This window comes from Phragmites australis, chromosome 22, assembly GCF_958298935.1.
Source record: "Phragmites australis chromosome 22, lpPhrAust1.1, whole genome shotgun sequence".
NCBI lineage: Eukaryota > Viridiplantae > Streptophyta > Magnoliopsida > Poales > Poaceae > Phragmites > Phragmites australis.
In genome coordinates, this window is record NC_084942.1 from 5,913,015 (window position 1) to 5,925,689 (window position 12,675).

The following is a 12,675-nucleotide window of genomic DNA, read 5'->3' on the forward strand; positions in this document are numbered from 1 at the left end:
TTCCACAATTTACAACAAAATAGGAACAACAACAACTACTACGCAGCGGAAGAAAAACCTATACAACAAAAGAGTATGGAGCCGTATGCCCTTAGGCTCCATACCAAAAGCGCCGGAGTTCGGAGTAGAAGGTGCTACTCCTGCCCGCCACCCTGATCGGCAGGCACAAAGTAGCCGAACACTGCCCCATCTTCGCCGACCTGCGAACCTGAAAGCAACTTAAGGGCAGCACCCTTAGTACGAAGGTACTAGCAAGTCTTACACAGTATGAGTATATATATTCTCGACTCCAAGGATCATGCATTTAAAGCTGTAGCAAGGATTAAGACATGTTTAAGTTCATTAAGCGGTAAGCAACCTAGACTCTAGGTGTAAGCAACTGACTTAACCAACCACCGACTCAAACCCTGCCAACCACCTGATCAAAACAGATATGTAACAACAAATGTATAAAAGCAAACCATTCCCACCAAACCACCAACCACATACCGACCAAACCACCCCAATCCAACCATGCCACAACCCACATCGAAACTCTACGACCAAAATATGGTCGCTCGGTGGAGATAAGCGATAGCGATGCTCATGACCGAGAGCGCGGCAGCTCGAACTGATTATACACCCTGCAGGGGGATACTCCTGGACCCACACGACACAGGGACCATACGGCTTGTGCCACCCGCTAAGATGCGCACAAGGGGGTACCCGTGACAACCTTTCCCAACCAGGCCCAACCATGTGGATCAACCATAGCTCGGCGAGGCGGTATTAGAACTACTCCCCGAGCAAACTAATACCGCTAAAAGCCCGGACTCAAACCGGACTCACACCGTCTATGACGAGGCCCACATGACCAGGTCTGCGAAGGTAATCGGCTCGCCTACCATTATATCAGCATGTGGTGAGTAAGGTATGTGCTAAAGCCGACTACACCGATGATCGGTGCTTAACCGGTGCAAGCGGTCTACGGTGTCCGGGTTCCCTCCCCGAACTGCCTGAGGACTCCTCGTGAGCAGATGACACCCCTAACACCGCCCACACCTCGTCTCAACTCACCACTCACCAAACCGACTCATCATCAACACAACCATAAGTGCGAACAAATAATAAGTCCTAGGCTCGCGACAACGGTGGACGCCGTCGTCGACTTCTACCGGAAAGCCTAAGTACCACTAAGCATAGCGAACTAAAATTAGACCTCGATGACACCACTAGGCTCCTAGGAACAACACATGACACGTGACCGAAATGGGATAATGCATCGGCATAGGTTCTACCCAACTCAGTACCCGACACATGCAATGTATACATAAGCGTAGATAACATATTAAAATTTCGAGTAGACACGGTGCAATATGAACGATGCTTGCCTTGCTGCCCTGAATCCGAAAGGTGGGACGCCTCACGATCGCCCACGGCCTCCGGGATCGACGGATCGGCGTTCACTACAGAGAGCAACGCGTGCAATGTAATGAGCATGTATGAAATGCGATCATGTAAGAAAAATATGCTCCACAATACATGACAACATTATTCCAAGATCGTACTGTCCAAACCAGAATTTTCCAAGTGGTCTCAAAAAGTTTGGAGTTCCTACGAACTAACTACGAATTTTACAAGCTATCAGCTATCAGGAAAGCCTGATAAACCGTGCTCGGGGTGCCCGGGGTGAACAGTACTCACGGGCACCCGGGGTGCTCGGGATGAACAGTACCCGGGGGTGCTCGGGTGAACAGTACCCGGGGTGCTCGGGTGACCGCGCTCGTGCTCGGGTGAACAGTACCGGGGGGTCGTCGGGTGAACAGTACCCGGGGTGCTCGGGAGTGCTCGGGGTGACTGCGCTCGTGCTCGGGTGAACAGTACCAGGGGGTCGTCGGGTGAACAGTATCAGGGGGTGCTCGGGTGAACAGTACCCGGGGTGCTCGGGTGAACAGTACTCGGCGCTACAGTAAAAATCAGCCTCGCGCAGCTCCAGAACAGCAGCCATTACGAAGGGAAAAATTAGGCTAAACTAACCTGAGAGTCTCTCTAAATCAAAAGTAAAAATGCCTAGAAGGGTGTACAGGGTCTAGACTTTGCTCAACCGCATGGCAACATGATTCCTAACTCAAATCCACAGAAATCCTCATTTGTTCCCAGACTGCAGAACTTTAAGAACCTTGCAACCCTAGTTCCAGATTCAAGATCTATCCAACCAAAAATGAGCATACATGCCATGGGAGCCTAGCAGACTCACCCAATGTCCTTTGCTGAGGTTGGTGATCGCCAGTTGAAGGAGGAAACGACGGAAAATGGCTTGAAGAAGAGAGGAAAAACTGCTGCTTCCTTGCTTCTCCCAAAGAACACCAAACAAGTTCAGAACCAGCTCGAATTCCTTCGGGGAAACTGAAAATGAATTGGATGGACGAGTAGTCCTTGAGCTGGTGGTCTCGTGAGTACCACATACGTACCTTGATCTTGCTCCCAGAGGTAGGGATCCAAAGGGGAAAAAAGGAAGCCTAAGGGAGAGAGTGAGAGAGACAGCCAACTCCAACTTGCTTCCTCAAAAAGCCTTATCTGGTGGAGTGGGTGAGTAGTACGTATGGGCAAGCTTTTTAGGGGGAGAGAGAGTGTTGTCCACTTATAGAGAGATATTTTCCACCCAAGTGGGCCCCATTTACCTAGCGGAAAGTCCAGACTTGCTTCCAGCTCCTTTATTTCTCTTAGTTTTTCCTTCTCCCACCTCATTGACTCAAAGTGAAGTGCTCCAGTGACCCAAACTGGAACATGAAGCTGAAATTGCATGTTTTAGGATTAAAACACACAATTATGGATTTCGGAACGTGACAAACCTCCCCCCCTAAAAAGAATCTCGTCCCGAGATTCAGTACGAGTCGTGGAGAGAACGATGAGCACACTCATGTGAGAGATTCCAAATATGCCATATTACGACATCTTTCACAAGTCCTCAAAGAACTCAGGATACTCGGAGCGGAGCTTATCTTCCCGCTCCCATGTCGCTTCGGCTTCTGTATGGTGGCTCCATTGGACTTTCAGGAATTTGGTAGAGTGGCGTCGTGTCTTGCGCTCGGCTTCATCCAAGATACAAATTGGTCGCTCACAATATGTCAAATCCGGTTGCAACTCTTGGGGTGCAATATCAACGACTTCCGTCGGGACTCGGAGACACTTCTTCAATTGTGACACATGGAACACATTGTGTACGGCGGAGAGAGACGGAGGCAAGTCCAACTGGTACGCGACCTCTCCACGCCGAGCAAGAATCTGAAATGGGCCAACATACCGAGGTGCCAATTTGCCTCGGACTTGGAATCGACGAACGCCTTTGAGAGGTGAGACCTTCAGGTACACGTGATCCCCCACCTCAAATGTGAGCTCTCGGCGACGTCGATCCGCATAGCTCTTCTGCCTAGACTGGGCCGTGAGAATACTCTTGCGGATATTCCGGACATGGTCTTCTGCCTCCTTGACCAAATCCGGACCCAGAAAAGCCCGCTCACCGGATTCGGACCAATTCAGTGGTGTACGGCACCTCCGACCATAGAGGGCCTCGAACGGCGCCATCCCAATACTAGCCTGGAAACTGTTGTTATACGAAAATTCCGCGAACGGCAGGCATATGTCCCACTTCTTCCCATAAGTGAGCACACAAGCACGGAGCATATCTTCGAGAATCTGATTTACCCTCTCCGTCTGACCATCCGTCTGCGGGTGATACGCCGTGCTGTGGAACAATTCGGTTTCCATAGCCTCCTGGAAACTTCTCCAAAAATGAGAAGTAAACTGTGTACCCCGATCAGAAACGATCTTCTTCGGCACTCCATGGAGACAAACGATTCTAGTGAGGTACAACTCCGCATACTGCTTAGCAGAATAAGTGGTCCTGACAGGAAGGAAATGCGCGGACTTTGTCAACCGGTCCACGATGACCCAAATAGAGTCATACCCACTCGAAGTCTTCGGTAAGCCGGAAATGAAATCCATCCCAACTTCTTCCCACTTCCAAGATGGAATGGGCAAAGGCTGGAGTGTGCCGGCAGGCTTGATGTGTTCAGCCTTCACCCTTCGGCAGACGTCGCACTCAGACACATACCTAGCAATCTCCCGCTTCATGCGAGTCCACCAGAAACGGGGTTTCAAATCCTGATACATCTTCGTACTGCCAGGGTGAATGGATAGCAATGAATCATGAGCCTCATCAAGGATCTTCTTCCTCAGCGCCTCGACCCTCGGAACCACTAGACGGTCCCCAAACCAGATAACGCCTTGATCATCCTCAGTAAAGCACAAGGCCTGCCCGATCTTCCTCTTCTCTCGAATTCGGGTCATACCCTTATCATCCCTCTGTGCAGCCTTAATCTCATCAATGAGCGTGGACTTGATTTCGAGATTGGCAATAAAACCATCCGGCACCATATCAAGCCCAAGACGCCGGAAATCGTCGCATAACGTGGAATCCGTCGGCGAGGCTACAAAACAGTGACAATGAGCCCTTCGACTCAAAGCATCGGCGACCACATTCGCCTTGCCAGGATGGTAGTGAACCTCCAGTTCGTAGTCTTTGATCAACTCAAGCCACCTGCGCTGCCTCATGTTCAAGTCTGACTGTGTGAAGATGTACTTCAGGCTCTTGTGATCCGTGTAGATATGGCACAAGTTGCCCATCAAGTAGTGACGCCACATCTTCAGAGCGTGCACGACAGCTGCAAGTTCAAGATCATGTGTCGGATAGTTCTCCTCGTGACGCTTCAGCTGTCGGGATGCATATGCAACGACTCGGTCCTCCTGCATCAAAACACAGCCGAGACCGATGCCGGACGCGTCGCAATACACATCAAATCCTCTGGTCACATCAGGTTGAGCAAGCACTGGAGCGGTCGTGAGCAGCTTCTTCAATGTCTGGAAGGCAGACTCACAGGCATCTGACCACTCAAACACGCTGCCCTGCTTCAACAACTGAGTCATCGGCTTCGCAACCTTGGAGAAGTTCTCGATGAACCGACGGTAATAGCCTGCAAGTCCAAGAAAACTCCGGATCTCACTGACATTCTGGGGCTGAACCCAGTCGAGCACATCCTGCACCTTGCTCGGGTCAACTGCCACTCCGTTCTCTGATAGAACATGTCCCAGAAAAGCCACCTCCCTGAGCCAGAACTCACACTTGCTGAACTTGGCATACAACTGATGCTCTCGGAGCCTGCCCAGAACAATACGGAGGTGCCCAATGTGCTCTTGTACAGTCTTGGAGTATATCAGAATGTCGTCAATGAAAACAATGACAAACTTGTCCAACTCCTCCATGAATACCGAGTTCATGAGGTACATAAAGAAAGCCGGCGCATTAGTCAAGCCAAACGACATAACGGTGAACTCATACAAGCCGTATCTAGTAGAGAATGCTGTCTTTGGAATATCCTCAGGTCGGACCTTGATCTGGTGATAGCCCAGCCTCAAGTCAATCTTTGAGAAGACTCGGGCTCCAGTCAACTGATCAAACAAGATGTCAATCCTAGGAAGCGGATACACATTCTTCACCGTGACTGCATTCAGCGGACGGTAATCAACACACATCCGGAGAGTGTCGTCCTTCTTCTTCACGAATAGAGCCGAGCATCCCCAAGGTGAGGAACTAGGACGAATGAAACCCTTCGCCAGCAGCTCCTGGATCTGCTTCTTCAGCTCAACTAGCTCAATTGGCGACATCTTATACATCTTCTTCGAAACCGGGGCCGCACCGGGCACGAGATCAATAGAGAACTCCACTGCCCTACCAGGCGGCATTCCAGGCAACTCATCCGGAAAGACATCCGGAAATTCCCACACCACAGGAATGGTCTCCATAACCCTGGTGGGGACAGCCTTTACGGCGAACAGGCAGGACTTGACATCCTCTAGCTTTAAGTGGACCCGAGTACCTGACAGACCATTGAGGGTGACGGTCCGCCGAGCACAGTCCAACACAGCCTTGTTCTTGGAGAGCCAATTCATCCCCAGAATAATATCAATTCCCTTCGAGTTCATCACTAACAGATTGACACAGAAGGGAACTCCGTTGACAATTACCGCCGCTTTATTCACACACTGGTTGATTAAAACTTTGGCCCCTGGGGCGTCTATAAGGTACGGTGTGTGGGTAGCACTGACTCTCAACCCACTTTTCCAAACATAACCCGAAGATATAAAGGAGTGAGAGGCTCCTGAATCAAACAAAACCACTGCAGAAAAGATGTCAGAGTTGAAACTCATATCCAACGTACCCATTAGGACGGTGTCACCCTCCTGAACCTCGTCGGCGGTAGTGTGGCGAGCTCGACCACGCTTGGGAACGTGAGTCGCCTGCGAAGACTGCGGTGCTGACTGAGCCGGCGGTGGTCGCGGGGCACTCAGCGCGGTTCCTGGCCTCGGATACGGGCACTCCCTCGAGAAATGGCCGACGCGGCCGCAGTTGAAGCACGGACCGCATGAGCCACCGGTCACGCTCACTTGGGAGCCGGCGGGTCGTGCAGCCTGCCCTTGTGGGGCGGAGAACGCAGGACGTGGTACAAACCACATCGGTCGTGGGTATCCAGCCGACGGCACCTGAAACTGTGGAGGCTGACTCTCAGTGCGGGTGCGCTGCGAGCTCCCACCCACAGAAGACGAGGAACCCCTCTTCCGCCTCTTCTCCTCTTGGTGGCTCCTATACTTGAGCTCCACTGTGATCGACGTGCTCACCAACTCGTTGAAGTCGGCGAACTTATGCGCGGACAACCGGTCCTGCATCTTCGAGTTCAGGCCATTCACAAAGCGGCGCTGCTTGCGCGCATCCGTGCTGACCTCCTCGGTAGCATATTGTGCAAGGTGGTTGAACACCTGCACGTACTCCATCACCGCCCGACCTCCTTGCTTGAGGTCCTCAAACTCCCGCCTCTTAGCCTCCATGAGGCCACTCGGTATGTGAAACGAGCGGAAGGCCTCGCGAAACTCCGCCCATGACACGCGGTGATCGGCGGGGTGCATGGCCAGAAAGCCGGACCACCACGCACCCGCCGGGCCCTGAAGCTGATGGGCGGCGAAGAGCGCCTTCTCGTGATCCTCACAACGAAGAAGGGCGAGCTTCTGCTCAATCGTCCGGAGCCAATGATCAGCATCGAGAGGATCCTCAGCTCGCGAGAAGACCGGCGGCTGAGTCCGCAAAAAGTCCGAGAAGTCGTCTCGGCGCACGGCCCCACCTCCTCCATGAGGAGCCGCGTTGCGCACGAGAGCCTCCAGGAGCGCTTGGTTCGTCTGGAGGAGAGCGTGATTCGCTTGGCGGTTCTGCTCAATTTGCATGAGCACTTCCGCCATGGTCGGCGGTGGAGGAGGGTTGTTCTGACCGGAACCCTCCGGAACCTCTCCACTACGCCGAGTGACAACCATTCTTGAAATGTAAAATAAAAGGGGGAAACGTCAAATTCCGACTCAGCACAATGCGTTCGCCGGATATATTGTTAGAATCCCGTAATACATGTACAAACATGAATGCATGCATGAATGCCATGAAATGATGCATGCTCGAACCTAGCTACCGCTTCTTTCTCAAAATAAGAATCGCACCTGCAAGCATCAAAATCACAGGCAGTTTATAATATCCAGAACGTACCCTTCGCGCTAGAAAGAGTAAGAGCGCGAACGGCCCTTGTACCACATGCCGTACAAGCGACAATCCATACGTCGACAACGACGTATTCACTTCCCGTAGACCCTACGGAACATCTCGTGTAAACGCCACACGAGTAGACGACCATGTCTCCCATCGCATGGTGGATGTTCATACGCTATTGCTAGCGTATTCACTTCCCGTACGGATCACCGTACGGAACATGCTGGGCCCCTGCCTCGCATCCGGCTGAGCCCTCGGTGATTAACCGCCACCGAGCGTCGTACCTTACCTTCCGACGATGCAAAGCCGAAGATGCAATGCTCAACATGAATCAATGCAGGGTCGAAAGCAAAACAACGTGGTATAAGACATATAAACGTCCCTCATAATACGCATTTTAACTTAGGGGCATAAACGATAGCAGTTTAATACATATTAAACATGAAGAGGCATAAACATAAATTATGGGTTGTTTAGGTGAAGTTGTCGACTTACTAAACAACGCACTAATTATGTTTAGGCTACTATATTAAACCAGGCTCTGATACCAAGCTGTGAGGAACCGTCCAAATAGTATTCTAATTAATCATCAGGAGGATCATTATTCATAATCACAACCTCGACGATTAACCAGAATACCATTCCGGTAGTCCCGGCACGTGTTTTGTGCCCAGGATCGGAACACATGCCTTCCAACTCAAATATCACAACACAGTTTAATAGAGAGCAAATAATTAAACTGGATTACCATTGTTAAACAAGCAACTGCTTCCACAATTTACAACAAAATAGGAACAACAACAACTACTACGCAGCGGAAGAAAAACCTATACAACAAAAGAGTATGGAGCCGTATGCCCTTAGGCTCCATACCAAAAGCGCCGGAGTTCGGAGTAGAAGGTGCTACTCCTGCCCGCCACCCTGATCGGCAGGCACAAAGTAGCCGAACACTGCCCCATCTTCGCCGACCTGCGAACCTGAAAGCAACTTAAGGGCAGCACCCTTAGTACGAAGGTACTAGCAAGTCTTACACAGTATGAGTATATATATTCTCGACTCCAAGGATCATGCATTTAAAGCTGTAGCAAGGATTAAGACATGTTTAAGTTCATTAAGCGGTAAGCAACCTAGACTCTAGGTGTAAGCAACTGACTTAACCAACCACCGACTCAAACCCTGCCAACCACCTGATCAAAACAGATATGTAACAACAAATGTATAAAAGCAAACCATTCCCACCAAACCACCAACCACATACCGACCAAACCACCCCAATCCAACCATGCCACAACCCACATCGAAACTCTACGACCAAAATATGGTCGCTCGGTGGAGATAAGCGATAGCGATGCTCATGACCGAGAGCGCGGCAGCTCGAACTGATTATACACCCTGCAGGGGGATACTCCTGGACCCACACGACACAGGGACCATACGGCTTGTGCCACCCGCTAAGATGCGCACAAGGGGGTACCCGTGACAACCTTTCCCAACCAGGCCCAACCATGTGGATCAACCATAGCTCGGCGAGGCGGTATTAGAACTACTCCCCGAGCAAACTAATACCGCTAAAAGCCCGGACTCAAACCGGACTCACACCGTCTATGACGAGGCCCACATGACCAGGTCTGCGAAGGTAATCGGCTCGCCTACCATTATATCAGCATGTGGTGAGTAAGGTATGTGCTAAAGCCGACTACACCGATGATCGGTGCTTAACCGGTGCAAGCGGTCTACGGTGTCCGGGTTCCCTCCCCGAACTGCCTGAGGACTCCTCGTGAGCAGATGACACCCCTAACACCGCCCACACCTCGTCTCAACTCACCACTCACCAAACCGACTCATCATCAACACAACCATAAGTGCGAACAAATAATAAGTCCTAGGCTCGCGACAACGGTGGACGCCGTCGTCGACTTCTACCGGAAAGCCTAAGTACCACTAAGCATAGCGAACTAAAATTAGACCTCGATGACACCACTAGGCTCCTAGGAACAACACATGACACGTGACCGAAATGGGATAATGCATCGGCATAGGTTCTACCCAACTCAGTACCCGACACATGCAATGTATACATAAGCGTAGATAACATATTAAAATTTCGAGTAGACACGGTGCAATATGAACGATGCTTGCCTTGCTGCCCTGAATCCGAAAGGTGGGACGCCTCACGATCGCCCACGGCCTCCGGGATCGACGGATCGGCGTTCACTACAGAGAGCAACGCGTGCAATGTAATGAGCATGTATGAAATGCGATCATGTAAGAAAAATATGCTCCACAATACATGACAACATTATTCCAAGATCGTACTGTCCAAACCAGAATTTTCCAAGTGGTCTCAAAAAGTTTGGAGTTCCTACGAACTAACTACGAATTTTACAAGCTATCAGCTATCAGGAAAGCCTGATAAACCGTGCTCGGGGTGCCCGGGGTGAACAGTACTCACGGGCACCCGGGGTGCTCGGGATGAACAGTACCCGGGGGTGCTCGGGTGAACAGTACCCGGGGTGCTCGGGTGACCGCGCTCGTGCTCGGGTGAACAGTACCGGGGGGTCGTCGGGTGAACAGTACCCGGGGTGCTCGGGAGTGCTCGGGGTGACTGCGCTCGTGCTCGGGTGAACAGTACCAGGGGGTCGTCGGGTGAACAGTATCAGGGGGTGCTCGGGTGAACAGTACCCGGGGTGCTCGGGTGAACAGTACTCGGCGCTACAGTAAAAATCAGCCTCGCGCAGCTCCAGAACAGCAGCCATTACGAAGGGAAAAATTAGGCTAAACTAACCTGAGAGTCTCTCTAAATCAAAAGTAAAAATGCCTAGAAGGGTGTACAGGGTCTAGACTTTGCTCAACCGCATGGCAACATGATTCCTAACTCAAATCCACAGAAATCCTCATTTGTTCCCAGACTGCAGAACTTTAAGAACCTTGCAACCCTAGTTCCAGATTCAAGATCTATCCAACCAAAAATGAGCATACATGCCATGGGAGCCTAGCAGACTCACCCAATGTCCTTTGCTGAGGTTGGTGATCGCCAGTTGAAGGAGGAAACGACGGAAAATGGCTTGAAGAAGAGAGGAAAAACTGCTGCTTCCTTGCTTCTCCCAAAGAACACCAAACAAGTTCAGAACCAGCTCGAATTCCTTCGGGGAAACTGAAAATGAATTGGATGGACGAGTAGTCCTTGAGCTGGTGGTCTCGTGAGTACCACATACGTACCTTGATCTTGCTCCCAGAGGTAGGGATCCAAAGGGGAAAAAAGGAAGCCTAAGGGAGAGAGTGAGAGAGACAGCCAACTCCAACTTGCTTCCTCAAAAAGCCTTATCTGGTGGAGTGGGTGAGTAGTACGTATGGGCAAGCTTTTTAGGGGGAGAGAGAGTGTTGTCCACTTATAGAGAGATATTTTCCACCCAAGTGGGCCCCATTTACCTAGCGGAAAGTCCAGACTTGCTTCCAGCTCCTTTATTTCTCTTAGTTTTTCCTTCTCCCACCTCATTGACTCAAAGTGAAGTGCTCCAGTGACCCAAACTGGAACATGAAGCTGAAATTGCATGTTTTAGGATTAAAACACACAATTATGGATTTCGGAACGTGACAGCTCGCCACTGGCGGTCAGACCGGCGTTGGCTCGGTTGGACCGTCAGGAAGGGTTTCTTCCCCGTTGCTTTCTAATGGTTTTGGGTCTTTCTTACCACCTCCATACAGTTTTTACTCAAAACATACACAGCAGAAAGGTGCATAGACTAAATACTTGCACTTTTGAAACATTTTTAAATGCTTAAACGTGAGTTTTAGGATGCCCTAATGCTAATGCATGCTTAATGCCAAAATTATGATTTTTTGGGTTGTGACATTATTCTTTGTCTTCCCACTTTGGTGTTGTACTGCTTGCATGTTCAGCATTGCTCGGTAATGCATCTTATCCTTCACATTTGAATTTAATTGCTCGATGATCTTAGTTATGATCTGAAACTGGGCAACTTTCCGAGTAAAATAGCTATGAACTTGTTGAGGCCTCCAGATTATTTGCCGCACCTTTACTCTCTCAACTATGATAACATGAACGAGCTGTTGTGGTGCAGTAGCCTTTGATATCAATTCCGAATCTTAATCATTAATTTTACATAGTAGCAGCTCTGTTGTGGACTTATTTACACTAGAGAAATAGTAAAAGTTCAAGTTAGTTGAATCTTGGGAGTTGCCTAGTTAATGATGATTCATAAGGTGTAGTTAGGAGGCAGGACACTTGTTGTCCTGGGGCCAATTGCACATAACATTCTGAGAGCTCTCATTTTATCTCTTCATACCTGCTATTCAGTCCTGATAATACAAATGATTATGAATGCTTTCTTTTATAAAATATTACTATTCTTACTCATGTTCAGTCTTTATAGTACACATGAATTTTTATTCTTGTTTATATGCTATTATATATTCTTGTTTATATGTATGCATATTGCACAACAAGTTCATGATGGCTAAAACTAAATTTGTAAGAAAGCCCTAAAAGTGAACCCAATTTGCGTCACCTCAGTCTCCTATTCGGGAGTGTTTGATTATAAATATGATTTGGTAACTCATCATATTTATAAGAAGATGCTCCCTAACTATCCACGAACTTTAAATAGTTCGAGAATATGTGGCCCAAGTAGTAGGTTTATACGCTCTTGTATGGTTCTAGAGAGAATTTTGGTGGTATCTCCCGGTTGTTCTCTAGATACATACCTTCTTGGCTCGTTGTTGAGATGTGTATTCGGAGAACAGTAGGGAGATGCTACCGAAATTTTCTCTAGAACCATACAAGAGTATAGAAACCTACTCAGACCACATATCCTATGGTGGCACTCGGGCTTTTGTGCACACGTCTCATCGCATTTATGAGATGAGCACCTTTTGTCGCATGCAAGAGTCGTGAGCACAGAGCCCCAAGCAAGACTACGCATGACCCTATCAAGAGCATCATCATTAACTGAAAGGCTTGTGACCGCACCCTAGCTGACCCATGTGCACATGGCGACACCTTATGGTGGCACTTTGGGTTCTTGCGCACACAT